At 40.5% G+C, this 13,779-nt stretch overlaps 1 pseudogene; it reads left to right on the plus strand.

The window, feature by feature from the left end:
- Positions 1–12,256: 12,256 nt before the first annotated feature.
- Positions 12,257–13,234, plus strand: LOC117080959 (annotated as a pseudogene).
- The last annotated feature ends 545 nt before the right edge of the window (positions 13,235–13,779 follow it).

Genomic DNA, 13,779 nt, shown 5'->3' on the forward strand with positions numbered 1-13,779 from the left:
TTATGGTTATTATAAGTGTACTGGAACTCTTAAAAGAACTTGTTTGTATGTTATTCTATACAAGGTATGTAGCCCAGGAAATGACCAACCTGATGTGTGTTATGACCCATCTGAGCCCCCCATGACCACAGTTTTTAAAATAAGATTAAGAACTAAGGACTGGTGGGGGCTCATAAACAATATGAGTAAAGTGTTAGCCAAAACAGAAGAAAAAGGGTCACCCAAACAAGTCCCCTTAAAATTTGATGCCTGTGCTGTCATTTATAATAATAAGTTAGGAATAAGGTGAGGTTCTCTTAATTAGAAAAGAGGCTATGTGGCAGAAAATAAGTACATCTGTCATACATTAATAAATGCAAATACTTGTCTTGTGTCATTTAGGGCACTTGGATTAAAAAAAAAAATGAAAAGGATCCCAGTCCACCTTCAGAAAGGAAAAAATGGCCCTTCCTGTACTAAGGGAAAATGTAACCCCTTAGAGCTAGTAATAACCAATTCCCTTGATCCTTGCTGGAAAAAAGAGGAACGTGTGACCTTATGAATCAATGGGGCTGGACTGGATCCTCAAGTAAATATCTTGGTTAGAGGAGAAGTTTACAAATGCTTTCCTGAGCCAGTGTTTCAAACTTTCTATGATGAACTAAACGTGCCAGTACCAGAAATTCCAGGAAAAACAAGAAATGTATTTTTGCAATTAGCCAAGCATGTAGCCCAGTCTCTCAATGTCACTTCATGTTATGTATGTGGAGGCACTGTAATAGGAAATCAATGGCCATGGGAAGCCCGAGAATTAGTACCTACAGATCCAGTTCCTGATGAATTCCCAGCTCAAAAGAATCACCCTGATAATTTCTATGTACTAAAACCCTCAATCATTAGACAATACTGTATAGCAAGAGTGGAGAAGGACTTCACCCTTCTTGTAGAAAGACTACATGGTGAAATTCAAACCACACAGAGAAAAATCTATTCAGTAAATTTCCAAATTTGCAGACTGTTTTGGCCCATCCAGAGTCCCACCAGGACTAGACAGCCCCCACTGGGATATACTGGATATGTGGACATAGAGCCTAGGCTAAGCTGCCTGATCAGTGGACAAGTAGTTGTGTTATTGGCACTATTAAATCATCTTTCTTCCTACTGCCCATAAAAATAGGTGAACTCCTGGGCTTCCCTGTCTATGCTTCCCACAAAAAGAGAAGCACAGCTATAGGAAATTGAAAAAATAATAAATAGCCCCCAAGAGGATCATACAATATTATGGGCCTGCTACTTAGGCACAAGATGGCTCATGGGGATACTGGACCCCCATTTACATGATCAATCGAATCATACAGTTACAAACTGTCTTAAAAATAATCACTAATAAAACCGGCAGAGCCTTGACTCTTCTGGCCCAGCAAGAAATTCAGATGAGAAATGCTATCTATCAAAATAGATTGGCTCTTTACTACTTGCTAGCAGCTGAAGGAGGGGTCTGTGGAAAATTTAACCTTACTAATTGCTGTCTACACATAGATGATCAAGGGCAAGTAGTTGACGACATAGAGATATGACAAAACTGGCACATGTACCCATGCAAGTGTGGCATGGATTTGATCCTGGGGCCACGTTTGGAAAATGGTTCCCAGTGCTGGGAGTATTTAAAATTCTTATAATAGGAGTTATAATAATAATAGGAACCTGCCTATTGCTCCCTTGTTTGCTACCCGTACTTCTTCAAATGATAAAAAGCTTCATCGCTACCTTAGTTCACCAAAATGCTTCAGCACAAGTATACTATATGAATCACTATCATTCTGTCTTGCAAGAACACATGGGTAGTGAAAATGAAAGTGAGAACTCCTACTAATAAAATGAGTGAGAGTCTCACAAGGGGAGAATAAGGAAGGAGACCACCCCTCATATCGTCTTATGCCCAATTTCTGCCTCCAAAGAAAGAAGTAAAAACTAAAAGGCAGAAATGAAATTCACAGGCAGACAGCCCAGGGCCACACCCTGGGCCTAGTAGTTAAAGATCGACCCCTGACCTAATCGGTTATGTTTTCTATAGATTACAGACATTGTATAGAAATGCACTGTGAAAATTCCTATCCTGTTTTGTTCCAATCTAATTACCGGTACATGCAGCCCCCAGTCACATACCCCCTGCTTGCTCAATCACAACCCCCTCACACGCACCCCCTTAGAGTTGTGAGCCCTTAAAAGGGACAGGAATTGCTCACTCGGAGAGCTCGGCTCTTGAGACAGGAGTCTTGCCAATGCCCTGGCTGAATAAACCCCTTCTTTAACTTGGTGTCTGAGGAGTTTTGTCTGTGGCTCATCCTGCTACATACCCAAATGAGAAGGAAACAGAAAAACAATTCTGATACTACGACAAAACAAGGTTCTTTCACACCCTCCAAAAATCACACTAGCTCACCAGCAATAGATCCAAACCAAGAAAAGATCTCTGAATGGCCACACACACACACAAAAAAAGAAAGAAATATTTTAAATGTTACAGGATATGGACAGAAAAAATTCCCCAGAGAAATAGACAGCATAAATTTAGAAAGTTACAACTTCTGAAAATGAAGGACACAGAGAAATGCAAAATACACTGGAAAATCTGAATAGAATCAAACAAGCAGAAGAAAGAACTTCAGAGTTGGAAAACAAGGTTTTTGAATTAACCCAATATGACAAAGGCAAATAAAAAATAACTTTAAAAAATGAACAAATCCTCCAAGAAATTTGGGATTATGTTAAGTGACCAAATCTAAGAATAATTGGAGTTCCCAATATGTTAAAAGACCAAATGTAAGACTAATTGGTGTTCCTGAGGAAGAAGAAAAGTCTACAAGTCGGGAAAACATATTTCAGGAAATTATCAAGGAAAATTTCCCTGGCCTTGCTAGAGATCTAGACTCCCAAATACAAGCAGCCCAAAAAAATCCCATAAAATTCATCACAGAACGATCATCACCTAGGCACACAGTCATCACGTTATCGAAAGTCAAGATGAAGGAAAGAACCTTGAGAGTTGTGAAGCAAAAGCATCAGGTAATCCATAAATGAAAATGTATCAAATTAACAGCAGATTTCTCAGCAAAAACCCTACAAGCTAGAAGGGATCAGGGCCCTATCTTTAGCCTCCTTAAGCAAAACAATTACCAGGCAAGAATATTGTATCCAATGAAACAGCTTCATAAATGAAGGAAAGATATAGCCTTTTTTAGACAAGCAAATGCTGAGAGATATCGCCACTACCAAGCCAGCACTACAAGAACTATTGAAAGGAGCTCTAAATCTTGAAATAAAACCTTGAAATACACCAAAATAGAACCTTCTCAGAGATTAAATCTCGCAGGACCTATAAAACAATAACACGATGAAAAAAATAAGGTATTCAGGCAACAACTAGCATTATGAATAGAATTACACCTCACATCTCAATACTAACACTGTAAAGGGGTGGAAAAAGTCCACTCAAATGGACACTAAACTTGAGCAGGAGGAGCTATTCTTATATCTTATATTCTTATTCTTATATCAGACAAAACAGACTTTAAAGCAACAATGGTTAAAGACAAAGACAAATATTATATTGTGGCTGACTGCCACAACCACTACTTGAGACGGTCACTACGACAGTTACTACTGTTACTACTTGAGACCATCATTACAGCAGTTACTACTGTTATTGCTTGAGATCATCCTTATGACTGAACAAAGGGACGAATGTAGAAATGATAACAACAACAAAAAACTTTTAAGGAAAGGCAACACAGAGAGAAGAAAATAGCTCCCTCCTCCTAGTTAGCAAAAGCCACCACCTGAGCTTCTCAGTGCTTCATATTTATTGGGTAACAAGAGCAAGGAGGAGGTAACGATTGGTCAGCTGCTTAATTGATCACAGGTTCATATTATTACTGACAGGCTTCAATTGTGCCTAATCATAAGAAACACTTGCGCAGCCTCCAACAGCTCCCTTTTTGTTTTTAAATTAATTGAGCAAGGCAATTGCAGGCTGTGCAGTCCTAAATTGCCAGTTGGTGATCCAGCTTAATTTTTCTTAGCCCTTATTCAAAATGGAGTCACTCTGGTTTGAATGCTTCTTACATATTTCCTCCTTCCCTTTTACAAGAGGACCCTTAATCCTAAGGGTTGCAGAAGGATGAAGGTCCATATTCCACAACTTCTTCATGCTGAATAGGGGCGATGATATTCCTGCTTAACTGCTAGGGTCTCTTGTATCCAGGGTAGAGAGGAGCCCAGTCAGAAAGCATTGGTCCATTAAGCATCAATTGTACCTCTGAGTTCCAGCAAAAGGTGAAACCTTGGTGCTCCGGAGTTTCTCAGCTTCCTGTGTGGTTTTCTTGATCCGTCCTCATATTATGGGGGTTGATGTCAGTGTGACTCCGGTCGGTCCTCATTCCGTCTTTGCGTTCAAATTCAAATTCAACTGGCTTATGGCTCGCACTGGGGGAACCCGGTCTATAGTTGGAATTCATGGGTCCCTCCAGTCTCCCATTCCATGGTCACACACATCTTGAGGGCACCCGCATGGCTTGTTCATCTCCTGCAAAAACACAAGCATACCCTTATCCCCATCCACTGAAACAGAAGCACAGGCTTTTATGGCTGTAGCCGGGAGGCAGGCCGTTGCTGAAGCATTTGTTCTACAGGCAGTAACTCAGCTTCTGCCTCTTTGGTTAATTACCGTGGGGTAAAACTTTCCATTGATAATGAAAGACAGGCTCTTTCTGATTAACAGAAGACACAGAAAAAGCAAATCTAGGCTTATCCTTCTTGTAAACAATCCTCAAGATCTATTACCATGAGAGACCATTCTCTTGCTCCCATATCCATAAGCCCACAAAACTTAACTGCACAAGTGGGTCTATGAGATGCTATGGGTTGTGATAGATAAATCTCTCTCCTAGTTGCACTTCCAAATCCCTGACCTTCTTGCTTCCTCTTAGATAGAGAAGGGTACAACTTAAAGGGAACAAGCAACAGTTGAGCAACATATTCTCCTGGTTCAAAAACCCAAAGATCTTGTGACATTACCACTACCTGAATTTCTCCTTCACAATCAAAATCAATATCTTGGGCCTGTAAGTTAAGACAACTTTTACCAAAATCAATCCCATGTATTTTGTTGCCAAAGATCCCCAAATATCAATGTGAATCTTAGTGAGTTTCTTTCAATTAACGTAATTTGTTCTCTAGGAGATCTAATCTTGTGTTTCCAGGTGTTCCTGGGGGAAAGGGAATCAGTGTGCCTCCAGAAACCCACCCCTGAGACAGAGTTATGGCCTGGACAGGGAAATGCCCTCATAGTCTGAGGTGCCCAGGTCCAGGCCCCCTTCTCGCTTCCTGACAGGGGGGTACCGTTTTGATGAAATTTTGAGTGACATTGATTAGCCCAATGATTTCTTTTATTGCAATGAGGGCAAAGTCCTGGCCTTTTTTTCTGTTGAGAGGGGAACTGTGTTACAAGATTCCATTTGCCCAGTGATCTGGCAGTGTTCTTTTTTAAAACGTCCAATTTTTCTACACTTATAACACTTTCCCACTTTAGTGCTTGACCCTTGGTTTCCCTTGGATCTGTCAGCTACCAAATTAGACATTGCCTGAGTCAATACTGCAGAGCAATGAAGCTCAGTTCCCACATCTTGACAGGCTCCGAGAAAACCTCCCAAGTCCTCTGCACATCTCAAGGTGCCAGTGCATGTTACAATCCATGAAAGCCAAAGCTAAAGTTAGCCTTTCTGTAGCCACAAAAGAAGACGGTACAAGCCAATTGTCATCCTCCCTCTCCTGATCATCCTACAGCACTTTTGATAGATGTTGTAGGTATGGCAAAAAATTCTCTCAAATCCTGAAATAACAAAAAGATGGTACATACCAAACTCCAAACAAAAAAGAGAAAAGAAATGGAAATAAACAAATTCTTCCTCATGTTATCCTGATTCAAAAACTTCCCATTCTTTGTACCTCTAGGACACTGACCCTTTTAGAGCACTGACCTTATGTTGCTTCAGGTAGACTTGTAATGTTTAGTTGGTTTATAGTTTTTTCTGGGCTTTAGTTTTTTCTGTTCCAGGAGACCTTCCTCGTTCAAGTCCCTATAGGACCCTATCTGTCCCTGCAAATCTCGGCTAGTCTTTGCTAGTCTCTACTTTTGTACCTCTTTAGGGCACTGACCTTATATTGCTAGTCTTTATCTATCCCTGTCTGTCCCTATGGTACCTCTTAATTCCTCCAAGTTCCTGCAAGTCCCTGTATCTCCCTACCTATCTCTACTTATCTCTATTCATCTCCATTTCTGTTTACCTCTATTTATCCCTGCAGGCCTCTTTGGGTCCCTTCAGGTCTCTTCAGTTTTGTTTGTCCCAGATAGTCCCTGTTAGTTCCTGTTCAGACACCACTTTTGGCTGACTGCCACAACTACTACTTGAGATTGTCACTACAGCAGTTGTTACTACTGTTACTGCTTGAGACCATCATTATGACTGAATGAAAGGACAAACATAGAAATGATAAAAAAAAGAGAAATTGTTTTAAGGAAAGGCAACATGCGGAGAAAAGACAAGAAGAAAAGAGCTCCTGCTTCTAGTGAGTGAAGGTCACCGCCCAAGCTTCTGAGCCCTTCATATTTATTGGGTAACAAGAGCAAGGAGGAGGAGGTAACGATTGGTCAGCTGCTTAATTGATCACAGGTTCATATTGTTACTGACAGGCTTCAATTGTGCCTGATCATAAGAAACACTTGTGCAGCCTCCAACATCATATGATGATAAAACGTCTAGTCCAACAGGAAAATATTAGAATCCTGAATATATACGCACCTAATACTGGAGCTCCCAAGTTTATAAAACAGTTACCACTAGAATTAAGAAATGAGATAGGTGGTAACACAATAATAATGTGGGACCTCAATACTCCACTGACAGCACTAGACAGTTCGTCAAGACAAAAAGCCAGAAAAGAAACAATAGATTTAAACTATACCCTAGAACAAATGGACTTAACAGATATTTACAGAACATTCTGCCTAACAACTGCAGAATATACATTCTGTTCATCAGCACATGGAATATTCTCCAAGATAGACCATATGAGAGGCCACAAAACAAGTCTCAATACATTTAAGAAAATCAAAATTATAGAGAGTACTCTTTCAGACTACAGTGGAATAAAATTGGAAATCAGCTCCAAAAGGAACCTTCAAAACCATGCAAATACATGGAAATTAAATAACCTGCTCCTGAATAATCATTGGATCAACAATGAAATCAAGATGGAAATTTAAAAATTCTATGAACTGAACCATAATAGTGACACAACCTATTAAAACCTCTGGGATACCACAGCTGAATTCTACCAGAGGTACAAGGAGGAGCTGGTACCATTCCTTCTGAAACCATTCCAATCAATAGAAAAAGAGGGAATCCTCCCTAACTCATTTTATGAGGCCAACATCATCCTGATACCAAAGCCTGGCAGAGACACAACAAAAAAAGAGAATTTTAGAACAAGATCCCTGATGAACATCGATGCAAAAATCCTCAATAAAATACTGGCAAACAGAATCCAGCAGCACATCAAAAAGCTTATCCACCATGATCAAGTGGGCTTCATCACTGGGATGCAAGGCTGGTTTGACATACACAAATCAAAAAACGTAATCCAGCATATAAACAGAACCAAAGACAAAAACCACATGATTATCTCAATAGATGCAGAAAAGGCCTTTGACAAAATTCAACAGCCCTTCATGCTAAAAACTCTCAATAAATTCGGTATTGATGGAACGTATCTCAAAATGATAAGAGCAATTTATGACAAACCCACAGCCAATATCATACTGAATGGGCAAAAACTGGAAGCATTGCCTTAGAAAACTGGCACAAGACAGGGATGCTCTCTCTCACCACTCCTAATCAACATAGTGTTGGAAGTTCTGGCTAGGGCAATTAGGTAAGAGAAAGAAATAAAGGGTATTCAATTAGGAAAAGAAGTCAAATTGTCCCTGTTTGCAGATGACATGATTGTATATTTAGAAAACCCCATTGTCTCAGCCCAAAATCTCCTTAAGCTGATAAGCAACTTCAGCAAAGTCTCAGGATGCAAAATCAATGTGCAAAAATCACAAACATTCTTATACATCAATAACAGACAAACAGAGAGCCAAATCATGAGTGAACTCCCATTCACAACTGCTTCAAAGAGAATAAAATACCTAGGAATCCAACTTGCAAGGGGGGTGAAGGACTTCTTCAAGGAGAACTACAAACCACTGCTCGGTGAAATAAAAGAGGACACAAATAAATGGAAGAACATACCATGCTCATGGATAGGAAGAATCAATATCGTGAAAATGGCCATACTGCCCAAGGTAATTTAGAGATTCAATGCCATCCCCATTAAGCTACCAAAGACTTTCTTCACAGAATTGGAAAAAACTGCTTTAAAGTTCATATGGAACCAAAAAAGAGCCCACATTGCTAAGACAATCCTAAGCCAAAAGAACAAAGCTGGAGGCATCATGCTACCTGACTTCAAACTATACTACAAGGCTACAGTAACCAAAACAGCATGGTACTGGTACCAAAACAGAGATATAGACCAAATGGAACAGAACAGAGTCCTCAGAAATAATACCACACATCTACAGCCATCTGATCTTTGACAAACCTGAGAGAAACAAGAAATGGGGAAAGGATTCCCTATTTAATAAATGGTGCTGGGAAAACTGGCTAGCCATAAGTAGAAAGTTGAAACTGAATCCTTTCCTTACTCCTTATATGAAAATTAATTCAAGATGGATTAGAGACTTAAATGTTAGATCTAAAACCACAAAAACCCTAGAAGAAAATCTAGGAAGAAAATCTGGGCAAGGACTTCATGTCTAAAACACCAAAAGCAACAGCAACAAAAGCCAAAGTTGACAAATGGGATCTAATTAAACTAAAGAGCATCTGCACAGCAAAAGAAACTACCATCAGAGTGAACAGGCAACCTACAGAATGGGAGAACATTTTTGCAATCTACTCATCTGGCAAAGGGCCACTATCCAGAATCTACAAAGAACTCAAACAAATTTAAAAGAAAAAAACAAACAACTCCATCAAAAAGTGGGCAAAGGATGTGAACAGACGTTTCTCAAAAGAAGACATTCATACAGCCAACAGACACATGAAAAAATGCTCATCATTACTGGTCATCAGAGAAATGCAAATCAAAACCACAATGAGATACCATCTCACACCGGTTAGAATGGCAATCATTAAAAAGTCAGGAAACAACAGGTGCTGGAGAGGATGTGGAGAAATAGGAACACTTTTACACTGTTCGTAGGACTGTAAACTAGTTCAACGATCGTGGAAAACAGTGTGGCGATCCCTCAAGGATCTAGAACTAGAAATACCATTTGACCCAGCCATCCCATTACTAGGTATATACCCAAAGGATTATAAATCATGCTGCTATAAAGACACATGCACATGTATGTTTATTGCGGCACTATTCACAATAGCAAAGACTTGGAATCAACCCAAATGTCCATCAGTGGCAGACTGGATTAAGAAAATGTGGCACATATACACCATGGAATACTACATAGCCATAAAAAAGGATGAGTTCATGTCCTTTGTAGGGACATGGATGCAACTGGAAACCATCAATCATTCTCAACAAACTGTCACAAGAACAGAAAACCAAACACCACATGTTCTCACTCATATGTGGGAATTGAACAATGAGATCACTTGGACACAGGAAGGGGAACATCACACATCGAGGCCTATTGTGGGGGGTGGATAGCATTAGGAGATATACCTAATGTAAATGACGAGTTAATGGGTGCAGCACACCAACATGGCACATGTATGTATATGTAACAAACCTGCACGTTGTGCACATGTATTCTAGAACTTAAAGTATAATAAGAATAAGAATAAGAATAAAACCTCTGGGATACAGCAAAAGTGGTGCTAAAGGGAAAGTTTATAGCATTAAATGTACATATCAAAATGTCTGAAAGAGCACAAATAGACAATCTAAGGTACACCTCAAGGAACTAGAGAAGCAAGACCAAACTAAACCCAAACCTAGCAGAAGAAAAGAAATAACAAAGATCAGAGCAGAATTAAATGATACTGAAACAAACAAACAAACAAAAGATAAGTGAAACAGAAAGCTGGTTCTTTGAAAATATAGACAAAATTGATAGACCATTGATGAGGTTAACCAATAATTTAACAGAGAAGGTCCAAATAAGCTCAATTAGAAATGAAGCAGGATATATTACAACCAATACCACAGAAATACGAAAGATCATTCAAGGCTACTGTGAACACCTTTACATACACAAACCAGAAAACCTAGAGGATATGCATAAATTCCTGGAAATATACAAATCTTGTAAATTAAACCAAGAAGAAATAGAAACTCTGGACAGACCAATAAAAAACAATGAGATTGAAATAAAAATTTTAAAAATTTCCAATAAAAAAAGTACAGGACTAGATGGATTCACAGCTGAATTCTACCAGACATTCAAAGAAGAATTGGTACCAATCCTACTGAAACAATTCTCTGTACTCCCAGCAGAGGGTGCATCTTCTTTCCACATGGAAGCCTCCTGCCCATGTGCATTCTTGGATTCCAGAGCAAAGGTGGCCTCAGATAGGCAAAAAGGAACTCCTGAATTTGTTCCTAAATGACTTTCACTCTCCTCTATATTGTCCCCTATTTGATTAGCTTCTCATTCTCTATCTGGAGTTTGTTTAGGTTGGTTTTTTTTCAACCCACAATTTTGACTGCCAACTTGGATTTTACTTGAGAATCACTCTGCTGCTTTACTCCTTCTAACATGTATAATCGACACAGACTTGTGCTGGTTCAAAAGGGCTGGTCAAAGACTGGATCATGAGTCAGCCCTACTGGGCTCAAATTCATACTATATAAGTCCAAGGACAAATAATTCATTCTTTTTGTTCTCCAATGCATTATTGGCCTGGGAATAATACTCATTCTTACCTCCTAGGCTCTTCAGATAATTAAAAGAGGCAATACCGAATAAACTCTCAATCAGCTGCTGTTATTCTCCCAGATTAGACCCAGCCCTCATTCTCCAGTTGAAGTCTGCCTGAATCTCTCTTTATACTCTAAGCCCTATACTAGCCCTATTTCCCTCATGGACTCTGCTAATACAAATATTTTCATCAACAGAGAAATGAACCACAGATCTCCTGAAAGAGAGAAAAAAATGGGATTACACTGTGTATATGGAGCAGAACACTTACTAGTCCCCCATAGATATTTCTTCAGTTGCACTCAGACCTCACTCACACTTACTCTTTCCTCTATTCTATTGTTCAGCTCAGAACCACACCCTACCCAAACATTGTGTACAAAAATGCTTCTAGGTGTTCAGCAAAGCTACAACGAGACCTCATTTCAAAGGTACATCAGTGGTCATTTTCTGGTTTTGGGCACACATCAATCATTCTTCTCAACACAGATAGAGCTGTCCACAAATAGATTTCTGATTAATGAAATTCTCTTCATATAATTACAAATGTGTGTTCTAATGCCTTACACTGTGCTTTCATTTTTATTTTCCATTTCACCAAAATCTACCATTACCATTAGGCTCCTCATGCATGCATTCATTTATTGAATGAATATTTATGAAGAGCACAGTATGCTGCTCATGGAAACAGGCACCAGGAGTATAAAATGTAAAATGTGGTCCTGTCTGCAATGACTGACACACTGAGTTATTTCTCACCCACCAGGCCCAGCCATTTTCACACTTATCCTAGCAAAGGGCACATTTTCCTCCAGTTCATAATTCATGGTCTTCTTTCCTATCCATGGATGACCAGTCCTAGTCTTGAGGGTGTCACAACCACCTCTTTGTGTATCTGAATTCCTCCACCTGAGAGAAAATTTCAGGCCCAGGATAGAGTAATAATCGGGTCCACAGCCCTGGCCATTTGAGTGGGGTGTTTTGATCCTAATGTTATTCCCACGTCAGTACAGAACTTGTGTGGCAATAAGGAGAGGTCAGGCTTCAGAGTCAGCAAGAGCTGGATTTCAAACTGGATTTGAGGATCCCCACCTTTTGATAGGTGACTTATTCTCTGTGAGCCTCTGTTTCTCTCCTTTTTAAAATGAGAACAGTAAATCCCACATGGCAGGGTGGTGGGGAGAATCAGAGATCACACAGCTGGTGCTCACATCTGGTTTGTGTTCCCAGGGACACCAGACTAGGGTTTCTGAGCATGGATCCAACCATCCCAGCCTTGGATACAGAACTGACACCAATCAACGGAACTGAGGAGACTCCTTGCTGCAAGCGGACCCTGATCCTCACGGTGCTGACGTGCATCATTTCCCTTGTAGGGCTGACAGGAAACGCGGTTGTGCTCTGGCTCCTGGGCTTCCGCATGAGCAGGAACGCTGTCTCTATCTACATCCTCAACCTGTCTGTGGCCGACTTCCTCTTCCTCAGCAGCAACGTTATATGTTCCGCCTCACTCATCAATATCTGTCATCCCATCTCCAAAATCCTCATTCCTGTGACGACCTTTCTCTACTTTACAGGCCTGTGCATGCCGAGCGCCATGAGCACCAAGGGCTGCCTGTCCGTCCTGTGGCCCATCTGGTACCACTGCCGCCGCCCCACACACCTGTCAGTGGTCGTGTGTTTCCTGCCCTGGGTCCTGTCCCTGCTGTGGAGCATCCTGCAGTGGAGGTTCTGTGACTTCCTGCTTGGTGATCCTGGTTCTCTTTGGTGTCAAACATCAGATTTCATCACAGTCCTGTGGCTAATTTTTTTATGTGTGGTTCTCTGTAAGTCCAGCCTGGTCCTGCTGATCAGGATTCTCTGTGGATCCCGGAAGATACATGACCATCCTGCTCAAAGTGCTGGTCTTCCTACTCTACAGCCTGCCCTTCAGCATTCAGTGGGCCCTGTCTACTGGGATTCACCTGGATTTGGAAGGCATTTTCTGTCATGTCCATCTAGTTTCCATTTTTCCTGTCTTCTCTAAATATTAGTGCCAACCCCATCATTTACTTCTTCGTGGGCTCCTTTAGGCAGCGTCAAAATAGGCAGAACCTGAAGCTGGTTCTCCAGAGAGCTCTGCAGGACACGCCTGAAGTAGATGAAGGTGGACGGCGGCTTCCTGAGGAAACCCTGGAGCAGTCCGGAAGGCGATTAGAGCAGTGAGGAAGAGCCTCTGCCCTGTCAGTCAAGCAGGACTTTGAGAGCAACACTGCCCTGCCACCCTTGACAATTACATGCGTTTTCTTAGTGTTGTGCCTCAGCAATGTTTCAGTGGTAACTCAAGATCGTCGAATAGATGTTTATCTACCTGACAGTTCCAGTTTTCACCCACGGAAAGCATTAGTCTGACAGTACAATGTTTAGATTCTCCTTGATATTACCAACACATTTTTCCTCTTATCTTACACTGAAAACTTTTTCTGCAATTTTCATTGTGATAAAAGGAGTTCCTGTCCACAACCCTAAACTCATCTTTATACATGTTTCCTACCTGATTGTATCAAAAAGGAAGTTTCCTTATTAATCTCTCAGACTATGTTCCCCTGAAACCATATTCTCTTCTATGACTGGAAGCATTACTGAAGTTGGGAGCTCAATTCTGAATAAGTGAGTTCTGTTATCTCTACATTCCATTGAATTATCAGACATGAAGCAAAATAATGTCCTTAGAGACAGACTCTCTCTTCATAAAAACACTCACAAATTGG

The sequence above is a fragment of the Trachypithecus francoisi genome, unplaced genomic scaffold, assembly GCF_009764315.1.
Source record: "Trachypithecus francoisi isolate TF-2019V2 unplaced genomic scaffold, Tfra_2.0 Lachesis_group8, whole genome shotgun sequence".
In the NCBI taxonomy this organism is placed as follows: Eukaryota; Metazoa; Chordata; class Mammalia; order Primates; family Cercopithecidae; genus Trachypithecus; species Trachypithecus francoisi.